We start from the raw sequence: 13,220 nt of genomic DNA on the forward strand, positions 1-13,220 counted from the left end.
AGCACAAACAGCACTTCTAACCAGCACAAATAACTTCCTATTAAGTATTCTGGTGGTGATTAAACACAATATAATTCAAAAATTAATAGGGCATTTTGGGTAAAACTTAGTGGAAAAGTAGTGCTTAATGTAATTCTAATCTGTATAATCAAGATGAATTTCTCATGAAGCAGGTTGAGAAATTATGCTATAGAATAGGAAGTTAGTGTATGACCTTATTTCACTCATCCTTTATCTTTAATAATAATAGTAAATATTTAGGTCTGAGTCATGGGGTTATCTCTTACTTCTAATGAATTAGAGCAGTGGTATGAACAGTATCCATTGACTAGCTCTAAGAAAGTTGAGCCTGGCAACTTTTTATTTAAGAGCAATGGCTCTTTTATGAATTAGAGGAGAGACTCACACATACATGCAAAAATATGACCAAGAACTTTTGAAAGTTGAGTTGAGATCACAATAGATTACACTGAATTTTTGGCTCAATTTTTTCTTGGTTTTGAAGTTATACAAAATAACATCTATCTTTAGGCTTATTTAACTTTGGGAGAAAAAAATGTGCATGCACAATGTATATCTTTTGGGGTGATTAAAAAAAAGTGGGGCATATAACTTGGATGCATTAAAGACCTTGTATGATTTATCATTCATTGAGAAAAATAGTGCACCAGCTAGCCAGAGGTTTCAAATAATGAAGGAGAGTTTTAAGAGGACTGAAAAATAAAATGCCGACTAGGTAGATAGATAGGTAGATAAATAGATGATAGATTAGATAAGTAGACAGACAGACAAGGTCATTTGAGTCTATACATCTAAGATTCAAATATCTCACTGGTGATAGTTTTTCTTTAGTAGTCAATAACTAGTTAAAAATATCAGAATTGAGTTGTTTTGTGGTACCCAAAGATATTTCTAGCTTTATTCTTTTTTATACATTTCTTCAATAGTAAAAGAAAAATAAATTGATCCTTTTATTCTGGATACTAACCTAGCTTTATAACAGTTTTCATTGTAAAAACAAGAGAAGCTGAAAGACTGCTCCTTCTGATCTATAGACAAGGCTAAATCATCTTCAGTATTTCCAAAAGGCATTTGCCAACAGTCTTGAAAATCTAATAGAAGTACTAATCTTTTTATTTTATATTTTTTGCTAAAATTACATCAACTCAGGGTGGTTGTCATGATGATAGAAAACTAGATTGACAGTAAAAAGATTTGTCTTTGAAAAGAAAAATGAGGAAACTCAGTTTAATCGAATAAAGGCATTTTATTAGGTAGACCAGATCTTTCCACATATGGAGTACATGTGGGAAAACAAATTATTAAAAGAATCGTTGACGGTGAAAAGTTTGATAACCATGTATTAGGCCACCTTCATCTTGCAAAGAGGAAGTGTTAGGAGATGGGTTTATAAAGCTGAGTAGAGAGGGTTAAGAAAGGAGACTTCGAACTTCTGTGCCCTCTTTAATTCAACAGATTTATGGAAAATTTTAGCCTGAACTATTATATTTTAAAATGCTTATTGAATTGTTACCTGAAATTTGACAAAATCAACAAAGAGATTAATTATATTCATTATTTTTAAGGCGTTTATGGCTTTTTAGTGTAATTTGGGTATTTCACGTACATGTGTATGATGTATTCAGCGCCATTTTGTAAGTTTCAGATAAGTTGGAAATGTCATTAATCAGATTATCTAGAATGTATTTTATAGAAAGTAAAATATTACATATTTGTATACATTTTATTCAGAAGTCTTGGCTACATAGCCAGCAATTATGTATCATATATTTTCTTCTAGCTTCAAAAATAAACACAATTAATGTGCATGTTTCTTTAGACTTAGGCTTTTAAATTTTTTATCTTTCTCAAACAAAATCTAAAATATATGACAGCAATATTTTTAACATCTTTATTGAGGTGAAACCAACATTCAATAAATCATACATGTTTAAAGTGTAAACTTTAAGTTTTGCTCTATGTGTGCCCTTGTGAAACTGCCACAATTAACTAAATGCACTTGGTTGCTCCCAGCGGCTTCTTCTCAGGCCCCTCTGACAGCCTCTTTCCCACCAGTCCCTGTGCCCACCTCCCTGAGTGGCCCTTGATTGGCTTCAGGGCCAGCTGCATCATTTGCAGGACCCAGTATAAAATGAAAATGTGAGGTCCTTGTGCAAAAAGCAGAGAAAACTTTCTCTTAAAGGTACTCAAATAAAAAGATTTTGGTTTTTTTTTTTTCATTCTGCATTTTCTCTCTTAGCTTGTCATGGTGTTATTTGCAATTTAATGTCATTCTAAGTAAAGAAAAATTAAACTTTTAAATTGTTAGCATGAATTTTGCCATTTATCTTTACATTGTGCAATGCCAGTTCTAAATGCAAGTATAAGAGCATTTACTTATTCACAATTACCGAGATTGCACAATTTGTATTGAGTAGCTCACACATGCACATATATTGTGTTCTTACCAGAACGGTGGAAATGCTGCACAAAGCTTACTGAAATATTTCACCTCACTTCCTGATACATGCTCGGTCTGCGACCACTCGACCCTCGCATTACCGGTGAGTATGGGAGGATTAAAGGGAAATGAAACCATGGTTGCCCTATGGCGCCCGTTCTTTCGCTGTTATTATTTTCACCATGATGTTGGCTAATACAAGGAAGTAAGAGGAATAAGAAAGGAATGGTAGGGGTCCAGTCGGTTGTGTTCTTTAGAATGTCGTTGGCCCTTCATGTGTTCAAAGCAAGTTCTGGTCCTTTCTTAGGGTTTCCATTTACCTTTTGTAATATGTTTAATTTTTTTCTACCTCATATGTTTAAATATGAAATATAGTAATAATAACTTAATTTTTTTGTCTACTTATTCTATCATGTGTCATTTCTGAATAATATATTTTTCTGTTCATTATAGACTGCATTTCTCTGATCCTTTGCATGATGAGTTTTTTTGTGGATGGTAGTCATTGTGAATTTCACCTTGCTAGGTGCAGGGTATTTTTGTATTTCTATGAATATTTCTGTATTGCTTGTGCTTTGTGCTGGGCCATAGTTATATTAAAAGTTTGATATCTTTCAGCTTTGCTTTTAAGCTTTGTTAGGCAGCACCAGTCCTGCACTTATCCTGAGGTTAAGTTTTTGCCATTCCTGATGCAAGACCCTTCTTTATACTGTAATTGCTGCCTCTGAATTTTAGTTTTCTTCCCCGGTTTTTGGCCTAGCCCTCTGTGGGCTACGCCACTGTTTTTTAAGCTTGTAAAATTAACTGGCTTTTCAGGACATTTTAAGTTTCTTACTTGTATTCCGTGTCTTGCTTTTCTTTGTTCAGAAGAAGCCTTGTAATTAATTCAGCATGGTCTTCTGATTAACAGCACTGGGATTCCTAGAGAGTGTGTTAGAAAGGCAGAATCTTGGGTTCCATTCAGCCCTGCTGAATAAAAATCTTCTTTTTAACAATATCCCCAGATTAAACATGTTAAATTTCACAAAGCACTGCACTATGGGGTGTATCTTCAGAAGGCACCTACATCTCTTTTAGTTCCTTGATGGGAGTTTCCAGTGAAGGCAAAAGACCTTAACCTTCTACACTGGGGCACCCCTCTTGGAATCCAGCCATTATGTATTTGCATTCCAGCTCTGATGAATTCTAGACGTGAGAATCTGAATGAGGTAATTTTTAGTCTCAGTTTCTTCATCCACAAAGCTGAACGAATAACACCTTCATAGGAATGTTATAAAATCAAATTAGATATTACCTCCGTATCAGGTACATAACAACATCTAAACAAATGGTAATTATGATTATTATTATACTATTATCCTGTAAATTTCTAGAAGGAAAAGATCATGTCAAATTTTTCTGCATTCCTTACAACACCTGAGAGTAGATACTTAATAAAGGTTGCCAGATGATTGCAATGGCATTCGAATACTTCTCTAGGTAATTAAGAAAAGAAGTTAATGAAACTACTTCTAATGAGTAGATTATATGACTCACTGAGCAGTCACAATCATTGAGGGAAAAAATGGACTCTCTCTATTTCATGTTGGAAGGCAGAATATGTTCAACCCATTGATTTTCAATGTTAATCAAGACAAACTTCACATTAAATTACTCTCACCTAATTTTTGTTCCATTTTAAGCAGCAAAGTCACTCTGCTTTATTGAAAACTTCGATAAATACTGCCAAATTTTAATTGAATGTGCAATGACCCTCATTGTAGTGCTCTAATTCACCTTAATTATATTGTCTTGCTGATATTTTGGAGGAAATGACAATCTAAATAAGAGAGAAGGGAAATTCACCCTACACATCATGATTCAGTGGGTCGCTTTGTAAATACAAAGACGATATGACTGTCCTGCACTTTCTGTAACACTTATTTAAAGATTTTGTTCCTGGACTTCCCTTTTTCCACCCAATTTTGATAAAATATTGAAGCTAACCTACTAGCACTCTCTCAGGTTTTCCCTCTTTTATGACATGTGGGAGGCATTTTTGAGAAATTATGGAAAGCTGCACATATAATTACACCACAGTGGACTGAAACAATGATTACAGCCACATTAAGGAAATACTCTAACAAGTGGACATTTGAGGTCAGAAAAGAAATTTCTTAAGCATTATTCAAAAACTATGCACAAAATAAAATGCAAGAAGTATCAAAATGATTTCTTAATCTTTAATTTTCTAAAAGCAGACACCATTATAAAATTATTTTAAGGTTATAATTGACTTGCTTAATTGAAATATAAATAAAAAGTTTTTTTATAATTGATGTTGGGAGTGTTTTTTTTATCTGAAAAGTTTGAAAAATATATAAAATTTATTGTCTTTAAAAGAATCAATTGGCAAAATAGTTACTATCAAGTTTTTATATGAAAATTTGCTCTCCCATAAATTGAAAACTATATGACCTAAATTATTTAAATAACTAAGATTTTAGAGAAATTAATAACATGCTATTAGTTTATAGCTTAGTGGTTAAAAGCATGAATCCGGAAGCCAGACTTCTCAGGTTTAATTCTGATACTTATACCAGCAAGCTCTGGGACCTTGGGCATTTATTTCTTTTTCTGTGTCTTAGTTTGCCCATTTGTAAAAATTGGGGTAATAGTAATAATATTTTCCTCATTAGGATGGTATAATGTTTAACAGAATTACTATATGGAAAGAACTTTGAACAGTGGCTGAAACCCTGTTATTACAAAATATATAATTGTACTGAAAAAGATCACTGTTGTGATTATAAGGACATACCTATCTTCCTCACCATAATATTCATTACATGTTCCAGTTGATACTACCAATTGCTGGATAGTCTTAAATCTCAATAAAATTGAAAAATATTTCACAATGTGGTTAGAAATGTGAAAAGACTAATACTGAAGATGGGCAATTTGGGTAGTGATTAAAAGCACAGATTGGAAATCTGACAGATGAATATGACATTAATAAGTTTATCAGATGTGGCTGAAAGGCAGTTGCTCAGTAAATGCTTTATGGTGGTAGGTTCTGAATGTCTTGCTTTTTCTACTTGAGAACATTGGTATTAGAGTCACTAGATATAGTATGTTGCCATTGAATATTTATAAATTATCAAACGAATGAAACAAGAGATCAAGCACCAAAATAAATGCCTGACTTAATAAAAGAAGAATCATTAATGATGGAGATTATTAGGTATAATTTTAGATTTTTATAAAATACAAGCCAAAAAAAATCAGATTTGTGTGTGTGTGAGCGTGTGTTGTGTTTACTTTTACCTTTGAAAATTGTCATGGAAACCCAGCCTCAACTATTCTTTTTAATCGTTTCTCCCCAGGTCTGTGGAAGGTTTTAACTTAGTTCACACTCTGCTGCTTTACATCTTCCAATGTCTTTCTAATTTTATCCACCATTGTTTAGTTGTCTGAATATGTGTAGAAACAGGAACTTGGAAGCTAGGTTCCCCTGCTGTATTCAAGAACATAAATACATTGGAAGGAAGAGACTATTCACTACTGCTCCCTGCTCAATCCAATACAATGAAAACATTTTCATTTTGCTTTTTTGAAAGTTTTTTTGTATGAGGTTTGTTTGGTCATGAATGGTAAAGGATGTCTCCTTATGTAGAAAGATAGCACTAAAAGAAAAGAATAGTTGACATTTTTATGAATACAAAGTTTGAGAAATTATATTGTTTTAAATTATATGCGTAACTGGGGTGGGAGGGGGGGATAAAGGAAAGACTAAGTAGCAAAGGGCTGTAATGTGATCAGAGAAGGCACCTGTGGTATTTTTAAGGCACCCAGGGCAACATTGTGAAAGGAATTCTGCCTTTCCCATTCTCTCTTCATGTATTAGTTTATTTTCGTTGTGATGTAAATGTACTTAAGTGCGGCCTGGAATAGGCTAAAGCAGTCAGTAACACTAATTTTAATTACTAGATACTTCATCATTGTAAATAGTCTGCCACTCATATCTATCTTCTCCCTTAGCCTTGACCTTCTCTTTACAGCTCTAGATCACTAGAGGACTCAGGGACATAGGATATGTGTTCACTGGGCTTCTATTTTAACATTTGCATGTATTGCCTTTATTTTTTAAGAAAATGAAAAAATACAAATAAGCAATAATAGTAAAATCAACAATAATTATGCTTTGTTAACATTGTAAAATATGTCATTTCAGACTGTTTCTGAGCCCATACACATACATAAATGAATGAAGTATGAAAAAATGAATAAATGAGGAATGAATGAATAACTAATTTAATAAAATAAGAAAATGTGTCTGTGTACACACACACAGAGAGGAAGAGAAACAGAGAGCACCTGTTTTTTATTTCAACAACAAACTAATCATCTCTTAATAGCAATAAATTTAGAAATATGTTATCATTAGGATGCAGTATTAATGGTAAACAATTGCTTATATTTTCTGAACTGCGGTCTAGCTACCTCTCACTCATGATTTGATTTTTATTGATTGCATTCAAAATATGCAGTTTATAGGTCTTCTGCAATATAAAATATAGAAATTACTCAAAACCTCAAATATTTACACTCTGCCTTCATTGGATTCATAGAATTGATTATTTTTATTATCTTGTCCAAGAATCAGAAAACATTTTCTGTAAAGGGCCAGAGAGTAGATGCTTTGGGCTTTGCAAGCTCCATAGCCTCTGTGCAGCTCCTTGGCTCTGCTACTGTAGTTCGAAAGCAGCCGGGACAATACAGTAGCAGATGAGTATGGCTTCGTTCCAGTTAATTTTATGTACAAAAACTGACAGGGGGACGATTTGGCCAGTTTTACCATTACCCTCATTTTGCTGGTAAAACCAGGGCCTTGAAAACTTAAAAGACTTTGCTCAAGGTCTCAAAGCTAGTTAAAGATATCATAGCTACTAAGATATGTGTCTATAAAACTATAGCCCAGTATTCTTTCTACATTCTGAAATAGTAGTTTTTATTTTTTTATCCTTCTCCAATTTTAATGGTATGCTATTTTAAAAAAAAAAAGACACTCCTAAACTGAATTAGTTTTTGTCACTGCATTAAAGCCCTCCACAGTCTGGCCTCCTGTTGCCTCTGACTTCATTTTCTACAGCTTCCTTAACTCATCCACAGCAACCCCGGTCACCCAGCTCTTCCCCCAAACACTGAGGCACGCCTGCCTCAAGGGCCCCATTCCCTTGCCTCTCCAGAGGGGCACTCAAAGGCCACGTTCTTAGTGAGGTCTTTTCTGGATGTCCTATCTAAGTTGCGACACGTCTCACACATATATAACACACAGACACGCACACAAATGTACACAAACACTTCACATCTCCCTTCTTGTTTAATTTTCCTCTGAATTATATCAGTATCTTTAGTGTGTCCCCCCACCCACCAGATTATAACATCCCTGAGTACAGGCTTTTCATCTGTTTCATTCACTACTTATTCTCAATACTTAAACCAATGATTGGCGTACAGTGATTGTTCAGTACACAATATATGTAATATTTGAAAAAAATCTCTAATGTCAACTATTCATTCCTTAAAAATACTGGAAATGGTAAGGATGATGGAATGGCAAATTCATTCTGAATCCTCAATAAACTTGAATTCTTGACACAGATACATAATCCTTAGGAAACTGTTGTCTGAGAAGCAAAGAGCCTTACTCCTTAACTTTCGAAGCTGCATTTCTGTAGATCTATACATTAAAGATTAATTTTGAGGGGGTACAGGAATCTTGGACTTAGATTTGAAAAATAGTTTCCCGAAATGTGAATTAAAAACATACCGCTAATCCCAACTTAGGTTGGCCTTTGGGATGAAGGGGAGGGGGGCGCTATAGAACACGCTGCAATCTTGTGCCCTTGGTAACTGGCTGCATTTGGTTTTGAAGGCGTTTGTTGGCGTCCCTCAGATTCTTCTACACACCGTATTTACATTAATTACACTGAAAGACGTCATTATAACTCATAACTAATTTGCTTTTAAAAAGAAGAGAAAGAGTCCACAATAAGAAGCATGTTAAAAATAACACTGAGAATATAATTTAAGGATCAGGCTTAAACCACTTAAGGTCAGAATACAGGCTTCCACCTAAGCAGCTTTGAATCGGCCTCACACGACGTGACTCTATTTGCCTGAGAAATAAAATACTAAACGTTCAGAGGAATGACCCTTAAAAATAGATCTGTGTGTTTTCTATGTGTGTTTTATTTGGGGAAAATAGTTAACTGCATCTAAGTGCTTTCTATTTATACACAATTACACCTAGATTCATCTGTTATGTTCACCTTAAACTAGTCGATAGCTTACCTGAAGTTAACGGATGAATTTTCAGATAATGGAAATAGAACAGTTTTGCACCAGATGTTCAGTACAAAAATACCCCAGCCGTTGATATTTTAAAAGTTATTTGAGCTTTTGAAGTTTTTTTAAAGTATAATAATAAATAAAATTTAAAATAAAATTTTAACTTTAAACTCAGTAATAATTTTTTTTAAATCTTGATTTAAATGTCATTCTGCTATATTTATGGAGATTAGAATCCCATTTATTTTTTATTTAAAAAAATTATATTTTTACTTTTAACATTTAAAAAGAATTTAACTAGGTTTATTTTCTAGTTTTTGAGATCCAGAAAAAAGGACTCAGGGTACTAAGTGATCAGTGATAATAAACATTACAGCAGTTGAAAATTACAGATAATATGGGGAAAATGTTTAAGACGAGCTTGAAAACATTCTTAACTGAGATGTAATGGCAATAAAGGCACATGGCTTTAATTCAAAACCAGGTTAGAATATAAAATAAAAGTCAACTAAGTAAGGCCAAAGAGCTCTTACCAGACCCTAAATAGGGTAGGGGAAACATTTTGTGCGAAAGGAACATTCTGGAAGCCATACAGTTTGGAAAAGCGGCCTGGATGGGTGTTTGGGAGATAAAGCTCCAGGCCGTCCTGTGTGCTGAGAAAGCTCCCTCCATATCCATTCTGCACATCACCCTCTGAGTAGTAAAGATGGTATTCGAAGAATTAATATCAGCTCAAGAGAGAAACTTGACTGATCTAAATATAAATATATCTCCCCATACATACCTGTCATTGATTCATTTAAGTATGAGCCAGATGTCTCATTTCCCACCAAGAGATATGAGAAAAACTTCCTGCAGATTGCTGGGAAAGTCTTTCATCAAAGATAATGATGGGAAGTGATGAGCTGTCTCTGCTGTACACGAGGAGCGAGGCTCAGACCCTAACGGCACTGGCAACAGTGACCATGAGGTCTTTCAGCCTTAAGATGAAGCCAATATTGCAGGTAAACAAAGCAAAACAGAGCAAAAAGGCAAAAAAAGAATCTGAATTATTTATATTCAAACTGAAGAACTAATCCTAAAACCAGGCCTGCTTCTGGAGTACATAAGTGTTTTTACTATTTTAGTAAATATGACTTGTGTATTACTTGCAGTTTCGGGAATTATAACTGATACTGAAATTAGTAGATATTTGGCTCAAGGGTGGCAGTAAGCATGATTTTGCTAAAGCTATAATCCATGAAAGAGAAAGTCATACTAGCAATTTCAAAGTGTCTAGACCCTATCAAATAAAGCATCTTTCTCTTCAGACAGCCCCAGAAAGCTACTTAAAGCAACAGCTGCCACTTAATCCTTTAGCAATCACCAACTCTGATTACCTCTTACCTGGGATTTAGTATGCAGATTCAGCCTCTAATCTGGATTGTGGGGAGAATTTCTTGCTTTAGATTTTGAACCCTGCTTGGAAACCTCTTTGAAGATCAGCCAGAAGATTAAGGTAGTCGCACAACCCGCAGGAGCTTACAGCTGTTCGCCTGTAGTTCATGCTGAGCAAGCAGTGATTTTCCCAGTGATAAAATCAGATTACATCGAGCATCGCCTCTGGCAGGTTATTATATTCATATACCCAAAATACTCTAATCTCTTCTCCAATTTTTCTGATTTTTACAGCAGGGGTATGCTAACAGTATGTTTTTCTCTTTAAGAAGTATACCTGATTCTTACAAAGAACAAAGTGTTCTTTTTATTTTTGGCGGCAACCGAAATGGTTCTACAACACTTGGCATTTGCTATTTTGTTTTTCCTTATGTATAGATGGTTGGCTATAATATAATTTCTATTAAACATAAGCCTTGTAATGGTTTTCTTTAAGAAAGTATTATAAGGTTTTTCTTGGCCTAAATTTGAAAATGTGTTGCTTTCAGAGCGAATAAAAATACATTTTTATTAATGCACGTTTAAGTGCTTTTATGAATACAGATTTCTTCTAAAATTGCTCTATTTCTAAGGCCAAGATTGTGTGAGTGCAGAAAACTATCGAGTAGTCATAGTGGGACATATTTAACAAGTGTAAATTTAGAGTAATTTAAATCTAATTAAATTAAAACAAATCATAATTAACGGCGATAAGAAATTAAACTTCCAAGTAATTTCATTTACCAAGAGGAATGTCCCTTCAACATGTATTACATATCAAAAACCAAATTAGTCCCTTCAATCTCTGTCATAAAACAAAACATAATTTAAAAATGAATGATACCTGCTTTTAATAATCCAAATATCAGGATAAAAAATAATCCCCTTAAAAATAAAGTATTTATTTTCATAAATAAAAACATTAATTTTATACACACATTAATGTTTCAGTGACAGAAATTAAACATATTTCTGTTTATATTGTATTTGAAAAATAGAGTATTGAAGATCAAATTTGCAAAAATTATTGTGCATAAGGAAAGTAAACCAAAATATATAATTACATTGTAACTTCTCTTATACAGCTCCTATTATTTCATTTTTCCCTCTCTTGCAACACTGAACATGGGACCTCATTTAATCTTAGTATGTATGTATGTGTGTACATATATATATATGTATATATTTCTTTTACTGTGAGTTACCAGTTCATATCAGAATATTTTTTTAGGGGGCAGGGATGTTAGCATTTTTAAAAATACCTGGGCATTGTCTCTCTTCCATTAAAATAAATTTTAAAAATTCTACATAATCATTACTATTATCTCCAGTTCCATTAAACATTGGGGAAACAATCACCTGAATAGCTACTTTGCATTGTAATAGTTACCTCTAATATGTAGAAACACAGACTCTATAAATATGAAAAATAAATATTAACAATGAACAATCTTGTGTTGTGTCTTTTATAAATCAATTAAAAGTAGCATTTTTCACATCAAAATTTAATTCATATTAGGAAAACTGAGATGTACAGGTAAAAATACAGTGAAACAATACAAATTTTTAGAGCATTATTCATCATATTGCTAAAACAGTAATTTGCTTATATAAGGGCCTATGTTATTTACTCAACCTCACGTGCTGTGTCTTGTTCTGCCAATATAGATTATGGGTTTCATCTATCATCTCCCATAGGGCAGCCATCCTCATGCATGCAGGAAGTGGTTGTGTATCCTCTAGCTAGTTTCTCGAGGTGAAACAAATTACCTCATACTGTTATCAAATCTATATTTACCTCCATAATACCACACACTGAGCAAATGATTGAAATGGTTTATAGTCACCCACACATATTTTCAACCACATCAACAAATAAAGTGCACTATTTAATCATTAGATATTTGTTAAAACCAAAAACATATGGGTACTATGAAGAAAATATGCATAATTGAAAACAGCCATATGTAGCGCAATGGATATAAAGAGATATTTTGGGAGAAAAAAAGGAATTAGGTAACCAATAATCATATGAAAAGATGCTTAATCTCATTCTGTTAAGAAATAAAATATCCCTCCATATTAGCAAAAGTTTTAAAATTTTATAAAATATGCAGTACCGGTCAGAATATGCAGCAACAATCATTAACATATACCGTTGGTGGGAGTCAAAACAGGTGCTATTTGACTATATGGACCCTTAAAATAGTAGAGCTTTCTTTACTGTGTGTCTTGCAAAAATATCATGTATCTTCGCAAGTAAATCTTTACAAAAGTATGTAAATCTTTACTAAATGCATGTAGTAAGTATACTCATTTCAAGATTATTAGAAATAGCAATAAATAAATAAATAAATAAATTTTTAAAAGCAAAACAACTGGTTAAATTTTTTCTCTTTCATTTCTTCCTTCCTTCCTTGACTGGAAGTCTCTACCTTCCCTCCTTTTATTTATCAGATATTTAGCAGAATGTTTACTCTGTGTCGGGTATAATGTAAACTTATAAGGAGTCTGCAGGATTTTATGTAGTGACCTATTTTTTTTTTTTAATTTCAAAAAGACCACTTTGGTTGCAGTGTGGATAACAGATTTGAGGAAGACTGGTAATGGCAGTGGGAACAGAAATAATGAACATGGGCACAGCAGTTATACAATGTCAAACCTGAGGATACTGTTCAGATAATAAAAAGAATAAAATAGATCTATATGTGTTGATTTAGAGAACTACCCACATTTTATTAATGTTGAAAAGCAAAGAATAAATACATATAAATGCATTGGAAATATGTAAGCATTTCTTTTCAGGAAGGGTAACAAAAATTTTGATATTAATTACCCTTAGTGAATAGAAGTAAAAGTTAAATTGGAAAAAGGTAGATATTTTATTTCTTTTAGTTTTAAATATTTCTGTATTGCTCATATTCTTACAATGTTTTTATGTAACTTAAACTTTTTTAACAGAATTAACTTGTTTAGGATTATACAGCCTTTTGTTTTCTTTATGTATTAC

At 33.2% G+C, this 13,220-nt stretch overlaps 1 long non-coding RNA gene across 3 annotated transcripts in view; it reads left to right on the forward strand.

The window, feature by feature from the left end:
• LOC120616235 (uncharacterized) overlaps positions 1-13,220 on the forward strand; it is a 240,076-nt gene that overhangs the window by 166,758 nt on the left and 60,098 nt on the right. For all 3 annotated transcript variants that reach the window (XR_005656537.1, XR_005656539.1, XR_005656538.1), the window contains exon 3: positions 2,472-2,564. This is a non-coding gene — a long non-coding RNA (uncharacterized LOC120616235). The remainder of the gene's footprint in view (positions 1-2,471; positions 2,565-13,220) is intronic.

This window comes from Pteropus medius, unplaced genomic scaffold (assembly GCF_902729225.1).
Source record: "Pteropus medius unplaced genomic scaffold, Ma_sr-lr_union100, whole genome shotgun sequence".
In the NCBI taxonomy this organism is placed as follows: domain Eukaryota; kingdom Metazoa; phylum Chordata; class Mammalia; order Chiroptera; family Pteropodidae; genus Pteropus; species Pteropus medius.